At 40.9% G+C, this 13,040-nt stretch overlaps 1 long non-coding RNA gene and 1 pseudogene across 2 annotated transcripts; both read left to right on the top strand.

Annotated features, from left to right (window-relative positions):
- Positions 1-1,425: 1,425 nt before the first annotated feature.
- Positions 1,426-11,562, top strand: LOC139631075 (uncharacterized). Of its 2 annotated transcripts, none has more exons than XR_011693281.1 (3): positions 1,426-1,605; positions 10,818-10,977; positions 11,118-11,562. It is a non-coding gene; the product is annotated as an uncharacterized lncRNA (long non-coding RNA). The 2 variants fall into 2 exon arrangements; XR_011693282.1 differs by having other exon boundaries at positions 10,818-10,973.
- LOC139631073 (E3 ubiquitin-protein ligase TRIM39-like) lies at positions 7,055-10,434 on the top strand (annotated as a pseudogene).
- Positions 11,563-13,040: the final 1,478 nt, after the last annotated feature.

Consider the following 13,040-nt stretch of genomic DNA (forward strand, 5'->3'; position numbering starts at 1 on the left):
GGTGAATCTTGCAATATATTCTGCCAGATGAAGATCAACTTGCAAAAATATATGTCCCTAACTTATGTTGAGGGGGAAAAAAAAACAAAAAAGGAACCTGAAACAATCAACCAAATCTAGCAGGAAGTGATTCTACACTGTAAACTGTCTCCACTTGTGTTTGTGGTAGACTGTTGATGTGTCTCTTTGTTGTGCGTGGATGTGTGAGCCTCTGTCTGTGGTTCTTCGATCGGCTTGTTTTGCCTGGGGCGCTGCAGAGTCTAGGATTGCCACTGACCCTGATCTGCCCAAGACACATGAAGTGACTCAGTGTAAGAGTCTGTGGTGGAAAACCTAAGGTGATTGTACTTATACAATCTTGTGAACTGTAGTTAACCTCATGTATGTTAATTCATGTCCCACACCATATTCATGTGACCCTTTTGAAACGTAAAGCTTGATCACTGTTGTCAAATGTTAAAGCATGGTGTGTGGAATTTATGGTCTGATGTAAAAAGCTCCAGCCTTATGACCTTGTAGCCTCTGGGAGGTGGATAACAGATCAGCAAACCATAAACAGCAGTTACACTGTGAGTCTGAGAATGGGAAAGAAGGAGATGTACAAGAAGACGATATATGACTGAGGAATTATGGTTAAGATGCTGGTTAAAATAGCAGGCTGAAGGTATGTGCGTCTGATGATGTACGTTGAACAATGATTGTTCTACAGTTTTATGCCACATGATCTTTCTGGTCAAGTGTAGCCGAGGTATTTATATAATTTAAACAAATTAATTGAACCGTCTGCTGAACACCGTGCTGAAGTTCCCATCAAAACAAGAGGAGGATGAGAGAGCAGCGCTTTGTGATGTTACTGGCTTCCCAAAGGTGATACCACAAGTGCTAATGGAAGCATATCAACGGTCTCCATGGAAACTGTAAAATCTTTCAATGCTGCAAATGCCTTAATTTTTTTTCCTTAAATTTTAAGAGATTCTGTGCAACATCCTAAGTAACTCCTTTAGCTAAGGAGAAATTAAACCTTAAGTAGAAGACTTGTGTAACCGGCCCCTGGAACTTGAAGCTCTGTTGTTCTGTTGATGCTTGATGTTACGTGGCCAAGCTTCTTCCAAAATATACAACTAACTGAGGTGCTTTTTTTTTTTTTTTTTTTAAATGTCAAGTTGATCTGTCACTATTACTCAAATTTAAAAACATCTACCTGCATCTTTGTATAAGACTATTAGACTGACCTACAGTCAGACTACAAGCCTTTTCATCCATGTAGATTCCCTCTGTTCATGTCTGGTGGTTGTTACATTTCCACCGTACAGAAACCTCCATATAAGTTTTGTATTGGACCTCTGAGCTGCTGCCGCTGAATGTTCCTGATGAAGCTGCCAAACATCTACAGATAACTGCTGCTGTATTTTCCTTTACAACTCAGGCTGCAGTTCACAAGGAGGAACCCACTTTTCCCTGCTCGGCCCAGATAAGGCGCCAAACTGACGGGGTGGAGAGAGAGGCAGGAGCCGATGTGTTCAGGTCCAGGCTTTGATCTCCTGAATCCACATGTTCTGACTATAAAACAGGGTCCCGACAAGGCAGCCACATCCTCCCAGCTGGGTGAGTGCTTACAGGGAAACGCAGGAGAAAGAGGGGCTTGTTTGAGGTTACATTCAGTTTGTGACCTCAGTTTGAAATATATTTAAGTAGGTGGTGGTTTGGTATATTTGTACTTATGTAAGAAATAATTATGGTTATTAATGTCTGAGCACATTTTCTATACATAAATATACATGTGTAAAAATCTATTCTACATGAGCTTCACAGAAACATAAATTACATTTGTGTAGAGTACATTCATGATGGATGTTTCATTAAGGATTTTAATTAGGCTACATTATCTCTTGGTACTTTTTCTGCTGCTAATGTGTGCACTGTTGTTTTGGAGATAATTTGTTTGAAGAGACATAATTTGCTCTAACACTAAATGCAAAAATTTACTTTCATTGCTGCAAATGAATAAATATTTTCCAGTTAACCATGGCGGTTACTTAGACCTGCTTTGTTAAGTGGGATTCAGTAGCCATGGCAGATCGTTGCCTGAAAGGTTTCCTGCCCTCAGTCTTCAATTCAGCTCCCCCAGATACAATTTCATGCTTGAGAAAGTGTTGCATTTTAATTCCACATGGGTTTTGTTTTGAAACTACCATCGCCTCCAGTGAATATAACTTGTTTATACATCACAAAAGGTTTTTGATGATACAAAAAACCAGTAAAAAAACAAAAAAAACAAAAACAACCAAAGTGGAGAGAAGATGGAGATCATAAAGCACAAAATCAAACAGTGCATAACAAAGTGAAGATGAAATGATGCGGATAAAGAAAAAAAAAAAACACTTCTGATTTAACACGCTGAAATAAAGGTCAGTGCAGAGTGGGTTTTTTTTTTTTTTTTTTTTAAATGCTGCAGTCTACAGATTCTGCTAACTCAGATCTTTCATGGTTATTCTACAAAGCAAATGTATATACATGGAGTCCCTGAACTCAGACAGAAATCATTTTCCTTCTAAAGTGCAGTTTGCTGTGAGGTTACACAGGTTTACAGTGTTGCAGTAAAAGCGAGAAAGAGGGGCCAGGGCCACTTAAAAGATTTCCTTTTATTATCTATTGATAAGAGTGATCTGTCACAAACTAGGTTACACAAAAAAAATAAAGACCTTTCCTCCTCAACAATAACCGTCACAGTGATCTCTAGAAACTGCTGCACTCTAACACCAGATGTTGTTTTTCTTTGAGGATATAGAAGAGGCATCGAGTGTTAACTTTCTTTTTTTCAGGCTTGTTTACTGTCTAACAGCTCTGGGAAACACTCTGCAGGAGGTTTAGGCGAGATACAGGAAACTTCTCAAATAAGAGGAGGATGTGCAGGGACTGTGTGTAGAGTGCAGTGTGTAACAAACATGATGTGTGTTCAGCTCAGAGATGATGAATTGGTTACAACTATTGATTATTTCCATTGTGAATCAATCAGCAGATAACTATTTCAGACAAAATCATTAATTGTTTTGGAAATAAAATGGTAAAAGATGGTGGAAGTGGCCCATCACAATTTCCCAAAGCCCAAGGTGGCATCATCAGACAGCTCATTTGTCCAACTAAGAGAGAGAAGTCTTCTAGGCATAACTTGAGAAAACAAAAAGACCTTCATGTCCTGAAGTAAAGCATAGCAGGAGAAAACAAGTCCAAACAAAATGGCAGCTAATCTCTACAGCTTCAGCGCTGTTTACAAAGCTTAAATGACTAGATTACTAAATTAATTAATTGGGCGCCTGGCCAAACAGGATCACACAACCTGCACTTAGCAAATCCACACAAAACAAAAGGTTTTAGGAGGAGCTGAATGATTGGACAATTAACCGGAAAGTCACACTGCAATTCCTCATGAAACGGGTGAAGAACAGGAAGCCTTTTATGGAAATTCAGGAGTGTTGATTAATCTCACTAATGTCCACCTCCTCATCGACAGGTGGTGTTCATCTGTCTGACACAAACCTCACAGGAAAAAGTATAAGAGGTTCAGGATTGAGCAGGATTTTAACAAAAAACAATGTAGAATAACTGACAGTAGAAATATTAGTGGCACAAACAACAAGTGTAAGACTTGTCACTTGAAATGGGAAAAGTTTAGACTTTTAGAAAAGTTTAGGCAAAAGAGAATTCATAAAACAATAATAAAGATGAGGGGGGGAAAGAGATAAAAGAGATAAAGATGTTCTCACATGAGGTCTGTTGTGTTTTGGTGGACGAATGTGTGAATGTAATTGAGTGTCATTGTTGATCATAATGCGAGTGCGATCAGCGCTGTGTCAGTACATTTGAGGGTCAGTTCCTGGTGTAGACAGAGGAGAGGGGGAAGCTCTGTCGTACTGTGAGTCTGTTCGGCCTTGCTCAGTCTCACATGCTGTTTCCTGTCTGTCAGAGAGCCTATGATCCACAGACAGATCAGGCCAGACACAATCAGCTGGGAGGACTCGGTTTGTAGGAGCTCTGGTTCGTGTTATGGGCAGAGCTGAAGCGAGAACAGGAACTGTATCTCTGGACAGATTGTGAAGGTGCAGAGGGATCAGGCACAGATTGAATCGTGTGTTGAACCTGGAGGGAAATTGACGGGATAAAATCTACTCTTTCATATCTCCATCTTAACCCAGAGTGTGTTACGGTCTGCCATTATTAGAGAATGAATTCACTTTTTTGAGCTGGTAGATTATGTGTAGAGTAACTATTAGCTGATCAAAGTCAGATAATGTTCATTGGAAGTTATTTTCCTTTTTCCAATGAAAATGATGTAACCTAGCATATCATGGCCTCGAACTACAATACAATATTATTTACCTCCCTCAAAGCCCAGCAGTTGTTATAGATATAAATCAAGTTTTTAACCTTGTTTACATGTCCATATATTTTTTTATATAATACAAGACATATCATGAGTGAAATAAGCAGTCAATGCTATGGCTGTGCTTTTCCACATTGGAACTGCAGTGAACCAATGACATGACATCATATAATCTAAGGAACCAATCTCGTCAACTTTCGGAGACGAGGGGAGGGGAAAATAAACCCGAAACCTTGTCAGTACAGAGAGCGAGAGTTTGCATTAGCACAACCACTAACACTGTGTCAGCCACTGCCAGTTGCGAGCTAACAAACAGCAAAAAGATAGTTAACTGTGCTAACTATTGTGATATGTCGTAGTTGCCCATTTTAGTGCACAATAAACTCCTCAAAAACTCCTGAGTCTGGGTCTGACTGATGTTCAAACATGTGGCTGAGTCTCTAATGTTTCCTCTGATAATCGTCTTGATATGCTCTGCTGTTTCACCTGTCAACCCAGAGCAAGCAGCAGCATATATATATATATATATATATATATATATATATATATATATATATATATATATATATATATATATATATATATATATATATATATATATATATATATATATATATATATATATATATATATATATATATATATATTTATTTATTTATTTATTTATTTATTTTTTTATTTTTTTTCCTTTTTATGGGGAAAAACCACCTTAAACAATATTTATCATAGCAGAGTATTTGTACATAGTTTAAAACATGTCTGGAAAGGAACTTTGAAACCACAATTCAACCTCAATGGTGGCACTAGTGAAAAACAGGCAGAGGATTAGTAAAGTCAGGAGGAGTCTTCTTCTGTGGATCAGTACTTTTATGGCAATAAATGACAGTTGTTAAGGGATACCAGTCTGGGCCAAAGTGGTGGACTGACCAGCTCTACCATCTGCAGAACCATACTGGCGAGGCCCAAAACCAGCAGCAACATCAGTCACTGAAATCTCTCACTGTTTGGCCAGAACATCATCATCTGAACAAATCCAAGCTCCAGGGCAAGTTTTCATAAAATACATATTTCCTCAGTTCGGCCTTCCTTGCATCTTTTCTTTGTATTGCTTTCTCAGTTCTATAGTGGGATGAACTGAAGGCTGCAAAATAACTAGTTTGTCTGATAATATGTCAAATACGTTTATAGTTTGAAAGCAGGAGAGAAAAAGAGCCTCCCATCATAGGGAGGGAAGGAGACATGATGAGATAGTTATCGTAACTACAAGTTTCCTATTTTGTAAGTTGCATCCAAACTCATCTGTTTACATCTGGTTTGAATTAGATGTAAAACCAATGGAAGTGGTTGCTTCACAAATTTCAAAATTGATTCAGAGGCAGAAGACTCTGTCTTTGATATTATTACAAACTCAAACACTTCACCAGCATCAGGATTAAACTGCGAGCTGTGACTCTTGGTTGCATATAGAAAGAGGGACCTTAATTACACCCCCCCCCCCCCCCCCCCCACCACACACACACACACACACACACATACACATATATGAAAACGCACATCTGTTAGACAGTGAAGCAGTGAGGTGCACTCCACCTTGTCGTTTCCTTCATTTCTCTGTAGCACCTTATCTCTGTTTCACTCTTTCCATCACTCTATCTGACTTTTGTGTTAAACCTTTACAATTACATATGAAGAGCTGGGTGCTGAGTGTGTCATGTTATCTGTGAAAGCCTGCAGCGTGAGGGGGGAGATGGATTCATACACTTCCACAGGATAAAGAACAAAGAGGTTGTCACACTTCATGAAGAGGTATGAGAGGTGGATTATTGTAGCTGGAGGTCTGCAGATCTGAAACTGATCTGGATTACTCTAAGTATACTTCTGTTTGGACTGAGGACATCTGAGTCAAATATGATCAGAGGGTAAAGAGGCTTTGGAAAGCACAGAGGTGGTACTTTGAGCTGGGCATTCAATAATAGAGCTGAGGTTATTCCCTGTTTTACTCAAGTGACTGTGGTCTATTCCAGCATATCCTAGACAAACAGCAGCGAAACACCAGGACAATATTCACAAAGGATCTTTTCTCTTTAACTGTACCATGCAGTGCACCTGTGTGGAAGCATCTGCATTTGTTATGTTTCTCCACTCATTTATTCAGGTTTCTTTTCAGAATTTGACACCTGTCTGTACATGTCGGTAGAAGAGAACAAAATATAGTTTGTTGGGGTTAGGAGATGAAGTGATTTTGATACTGATTTCGTGACAGAGAGACTGACTGGCCAGGATGACTTAAGAATTCAGTTTTAGAGAGATTTAGTTTAAAGATTTCTTCATCCATCTGGATATGTGATAGAGCCAAGCCAAGATTCGTACGGACCTTGGAGTGGTCTGGTGGCAATGACATATAAAATTGTGTGTCATTGGCATAGCAGTGATATGAGAAGCCATGTGAGTGGATAATTGGAACCAAGGAAATTGTGTAAAATGCAAAGAGAAAGGGTCCAATTACTGATTATTGGAGCACCCCTGTGGGGATGGGATGAGGACATTTGTCCAATGTTGTGATGAGATGAGATGAGAGGAAGTCTGTGACCTGCTTTAAAACCACTCCTTCAATACACTTACATAGGTATGGAAGTAAAGAGGCTGGTTGATAGTTCTCTATCCACACACCTATCTACTACCTCTCCTAGTGGGAACTCCAGAAAAAAAATCTCCTGCCCCTCTTTGTGATGTGTTTGTACACTATTAGTATATTTTCACCTGATCAGTTTTGGTGGTTTTCTCTACATGGCTGGATCTGAGGCTTAAAATATGCATACACTGCAACAAGAAAGAAACACCCCTAATTGCATCGGTTTTCGTGTTGCTTTGATTTGAGCATTGCTGCGCATCCCTATATTTTTTACTGTTGGAAAACTTGCCAAATGACCAAAAAAGGTTTTTCCTTACACCTGAAGCTTCTGAAACACTTCCAATCAAAGTTCCGTCACGCTAATCTTCATAGACGGTATAAAATGAAATAAAACCTGTTTTCAGTTTTATAGGTGTTGGTAGGTGTACTTTTAAACTAGATAAGTAAATCTCAGTGAAGTTAGTAGAGAGGGAGCGGAGCCTTCTCTCTGCGGTGTTTTCAGCTTCTCTCAGAGACTAAATGGCTTCCAGATCAGAGGAGGATTTCTGCTGTCCCGTCTGTTATGAGGTCTTTAGAAATCCTGTTGTTCTGTCATGCAGCCACAGCTTCTGTAAAGACTGTCTGCAGAGCTGGTGGAGAGAGAGACAAACACATGAGTGTCCAGTTTGTAAGAGAATATCTTCAAAGGATGAACCACCTTTAAACCGTGCATTAAAGAACCTGTGTGAGACCTTTTTACAGGAGAGACTTCAGAGATCTTCAGAGTCTCTCTGCAGTCTGCACTCTGAGAAACTCAAACTCTTCTGTCTGGACCATCAGCAGCCAGTGTGTGTCGTCTGCAGAGATTCAGAAAAACACACCAACCACAGATTCAGACCCATCGACGAAGCTGCTCGACAGCACAAGACGGAGCTTCAGGAAACTCTGGAGCCCTTAAAGGAGAAGTTAAAGGGTTTTGAACAAGTTAAAGTGAAGTGTTTGTGTTGGACCTGGACCTTGATGTGTTCTGCTGTTTGATCAGAGAGGCAGATTAAGGAGCAGTTTAAGAAGCTTCATTGGTTTTTAGAGGAGGAAGAGGAGGCCAGGATCACTGCTCTGAGGGAGGAAGAGGAGCAGAAGAGTCAGATGATGAAGGAGAAGATTGAGGCTCTGAGCAGAGAGATAGCAGCTCTTTCACACACAGTCAGATCCACAGAGGAGGAGCTGAGAGCTGGAGACGTCTCATTCCTGCAGAACTACAAGGCTGCAGCAGAAAGAGTCCAGCAGCGCCTCCTGCTGGATGATCCACAGCTGGTCTCAGGAGCTCTGATAGATGTGGCCAAACATCTGGGCAACCTGACCTTCAACATCTGGAAGAAGATGAAGGACATGTTCTCCTACAGTCCTGTGGTTCTGGACCCAAACACTGCTCATCCAGAACTCATCCTGTCTGAAGATCTGACCAGTGTGAGACTTGGAGAGAGACAGAAGCTTCCTGACAATCCAGAGAGGATTGATAGATACCATATTGTCCAGGGCTCTGAGTGGTTTAACACAGGGACTCACAGCTGGGTTGTCGAGGTTGGAGACAATACGTACTGGGAACTGGGTGTGTTGACAGGATTTGTCCAAAGGAAGGGAGAGATACAGTCTGAATTCTGGGGAATAAGGTGTTGTGAAGGTAAATACTCAGCATGTTCACCACCAGATTCAGTCACTGATCTCCAAGTGCAGAAGAAGTTCCAGAGAATCAGAGTGCATCTGGACTGGAATAGAGGAAAGCTGTTCTCTGATCCTGATACTAACACACACATACACCTCTTCACACACACTTTCAGTAGGAAGTTGTTTCCATACATTGAACCTTGGGATAAACACCCAATTAAGCTCTTACAACAGAAGGTCCCTGTGGAATGGTCTGTGAACACAAGATTATGCCAAAGGCGTTCCCGGGTGACATTTCCAAGATGGGAGGGTCGCCCATCGAGGCTTTCCAGGGTTTCCAATCGATCAGAGAGCCTATATACAATCAATCAGATTGTCAGTCTGGAACCAAGCAGAAGAAAATATGTACTTTAAGTACTGACATAGGGGGTTCAAACATCTGCATGTGACATAATCACTGTTTAATGTTTTTCTACTTGTAAAGCTCATGAAACAGGTTCATTTTATATTCCTGTTTGTGTCACTTTTTTGTCCCTTCTGAAACCCAGAGTTATGTCTGTGCCAACACATTATAGGACTCAAACAGACAAACCAGAAAAAGACATTTAAAAACATTAAACAACCTGTAATGTAACTCTAAGACTAGGACCTGGTGTCACACTTGTACTGCCTCCATTTATAACAATTATCTGAAACACTGTTTTGGCCTCGTTAATTCAGCATTTGGTACAAACATTCACTTCAATCAACCAGTACTGCATCAGAATAAAAACAACAATGAGGTGACATTTCCATTCATGACAGACTGTATGCTTGACATCTGACCATGATTCTCAGTTTAACACAGTCCAAGCCTTTAAAATGCAACTGCTTCACTCCTGTCAGCGCCCAGTTAACCGAAATGCTGATCTCAAGTAAACCTATTAAGTTATTATGAGGTGAGATGAGTGAGCAGGATTTCATCAGTGATGCTGCTGAGTCAGCACCCCTCCCTCCTCACATCGTTTCCCAGCACAGATTCATGAAACTTGGACCTTAGTGTGTAAAACATCAGAGTACGAGTGCTGGATCTGTCAGTTTTGACAGTTTTGTGGGAATTCAAACTTGGGATGGCTGCTTACGTCAGCTAATCACTTACACTATTTTGCATTGTACAGTTCATAAATTAACATCAGATCAGCACTTTTAATAAACATTTTATTCATAATTGCAAAGCTAAAATTATCACCAACACAGCAGCAGCAGATGTATGGGATGGATCATGGTCATAATGATTTGAATTGTAAAACCAACTGAATACATGATTATGAAATATAATCACAACTGTAGCGCTGAAGCATTTTACTTTGAAAATCATCTGTTTGCCCTGCTAGACATGTAATTTACTGATGTTGCCTGAATGCCTCAAATGCATCTACGTCAGTAGACGCTAACTATGGCATACATCATTAGGGGCCCCATTTTATGGGGTTTTGGGCTGTAGCAGTGAACTGCATAGTGCCTTAGTTAGAGGTTTAAGTGGGTTTATAGTTATCACTGCGAAATGTGCCAATGAGGGGCCATTTGGAGCCCCTTTTCCCTCGTAGGCCCCAAACATTTGCATGGTTTGCCTCCTTGACTTGTCCTGTATATTTGAATCCTATGAACATGTATAACAGAAATCTATTTTCCTTTTCAGTTGATCAGACAGTTTTTAAATGACAAACCTCTGCCAGACGGTTGAAAACAAAAAAAAGCCCATTTACAGTGAAAGCACGCTCTAACAGCCTGCATGTATTTTCCTCAGGCTGCAGTGCAGCCTGGGGATTATTTCAGGCTTAGCACCCCTCTCAAGATGTTGAATTAGGTTGAGTTAAGTACAATTCATTTGATATCACAAATCAAAATGTGCTCTACCCCCCCCCCCCCCCAACCCCCCAGCCCACTCCTCATACCACCACATGTAAATGTTTATTATTTTAACTGTGAAAATGATCATGTCACATGTAAAATCTCAGTTTGTATAAACTATACTTCCCTGTGATTGTCCTGACACACTGGCAGACAGTTTGCCATTACTTCATGTTAAAGCCTGTGTCCTCGCTCCCTCCCAGCTCTGCAGTAACACTGTTTGACCCACATCGCTGTGATTTTCATTTTTCCCATATGGACAACGTGCAGGTGTTGGAAACAGCAGGACCTCAGCTCGGCCTTGTGGCTGAGACGGCGCAAAAATCATTAAAAAGTGATTATGAGAGAGCTCACACAATGAACAGCATCAACTAAAAGCCACTGAGGAGTGAAATAGTCTGCATCTGCTGCTCGCTGCTTTGTTAGGTAGGTAAGTAAGCCTGAAAACTGAACCTTTAACAAAGCAGCTATAACCATTTGTATATGATGCAGCACAGTTCCTGTTTGAATGATAAAATACCTGCTCTGCACGCTGATTTAAATGTATTTGTGTATGTGATTGACTCGCAGGTCAGATTTCAGCTGGATGTGAAAAGTTCAGTGTTACCTCTAAAGGAAACTCCGTCAGAGTTCAGGAAGGCAACAGGGGTGATCCTATCAGGGATTCCTCTGAGCTGCTGCTGCCTTTTGCCTCAGCTCAGGCTCAGAGAGGTTGGCTCATCACTTCATGTTTTTCCAGACGTAATAAATCTTTCATAGGTTTCTCATCCCAGAGTACCCTGAAAATGGCCACATAAGATGAATGTCTGATTTAAGAAAAGATGGTTCCCTCAAATTGAGCAAAGTCCTGCAGCTGTTGTTTTTGTGAATCAATAAACAATATAAATAAATGAAATTCATCATGTGTGGAGATATAAATCAAAATGAAGAGAATGAAGAGAAAACAGGAGACTTTTTGTTGTTGTTGTTACCCACATTTATATGATTCTTCTTTGAAGCAATTAAAAAAATGGCGCTGAACTCACAGCCCTGTTCCCCTATTGTCCTTAAGTGGTCACAGACAGGCACAGGAAATGTGCATACATGCACCCAGAGAGAAGTCTGCAGCTGTCAGTAGCTGTCTGCGCACACGGACACTGGAAGTATGTCCATGATTTTACCAAGCAGCTCTGCAGAGAGATATTGTAGGTTACTTGCTGGAGTTTGGCTGGGGGACCCCGGCGGACTCTACTCAGTGTTTCTGGTTAAAACAAGTGTAGCATCCTGCTACATTTTGGCCTGTCTAACCAGGCCTCTCTGCACCTAAGTCAGAGTCGCATGCCAAATTTGTTACAGTACACACACATCCTTATTTTACACTTTAGTAGACCCTCACCAACTCACCTCTCATGCAATAGTATTATCAGATGTAAAGGGATCGTGCCATGACAACTCTGTAACAAAATTAGAATGGAGGCATCTATGCTCTGAGGAGGCAAGTCCCCACTTCGTCTCCCAGCTGGCCAGAATCTTTGCTGCGTGCCTCTCTGTCCCCTCATTTTCTGTCTCTTTATACTGTCCTGTCCAATGAAAGTGCCTTCTATCACTTTTTCTGTCACTGCACCAGTCCAAAAAGGTTGCACTTCTTAATACTAATACTTTATCTCTTTATCAATCATAGGAGTGTTTTGAGCATAATATGTAATAACCTGTGCCACCTCCCAATCCCTTTAAAAGCCAGGCGCACTTGCACAGTGAGCCCAATCCCAACACGCACATGCAGCAACTCTTTGCAGCCTGAGGGACAAGGAAGGGTTCTCTACAAAGAAGCAACACCACAAATCACATCTTCTGTGTTTGCCCACATTATGAAAAGTGTAAATAGATTTTCTGTTCATTATGAAACTGTGGTGGACAAATTTTGTCAAGGTGATGAATGGGAAACACTGCAGCAGACTCGGCTTGTGCAGCTTGAGCGTGTACACTCTGCATGTGCTCTCTACACCTGCCAATGCAGGCACGTATTCTTCTTTTGTCAATGCTTCCTTAGAATAACAGTGAATAACTGCACCGCTGACCTGAGACCAGGTTTTTGTTGGTCATTTGCGCAGTCGCTTACTGCTGCCTGAAGACAGCATTGCGCCAACAATTCACCTGACATCTCCTCATTTTAAGACCAACACGCCCATGGGTGCTCAGACGGGTACAAGTGTTTGCTATTTAAATAATGTGAGTGCTGGACGTGAAAATGTCAACTGCATCAGTCTGAAACTAGCAAAGACACTTGCGTTGTGCTTTGCGTTGGGGGTAAGCTAGGGTGCTGAATCTATATTTCATTCCTAAAGGTATTTTTCAAATCACTGTACAATGAGCTATTTGTCAGACTAAAAGCTCTAAGTGCTGCTGGGTTGTGGTGGATAACAGAAGTTACCTGCAGGAACTGGATAAAACACTTTCTGACTTTTCATCACTGTGGGTGATTTTTTATTACACTCTGTGTCATCCTTTTCAGCA

The sequence above is a fragment of the Trachinotus anak genome, unplaced genomic scaffold, assembly GCF_046630095.1.
Source record: "Trachinotus anak isolate AG129_WGS33_773 ecotype Australia unplaced genomic scaffold, CSIRO_AGI_Tana_v1 ptg000013l, whole genome shotgun sequence".
NCBI lineage: Eukaryota > Metazoa > Chordata > Actinopteri > Carangiformes > Carangidae > Trachinotus > Trachinotus anak.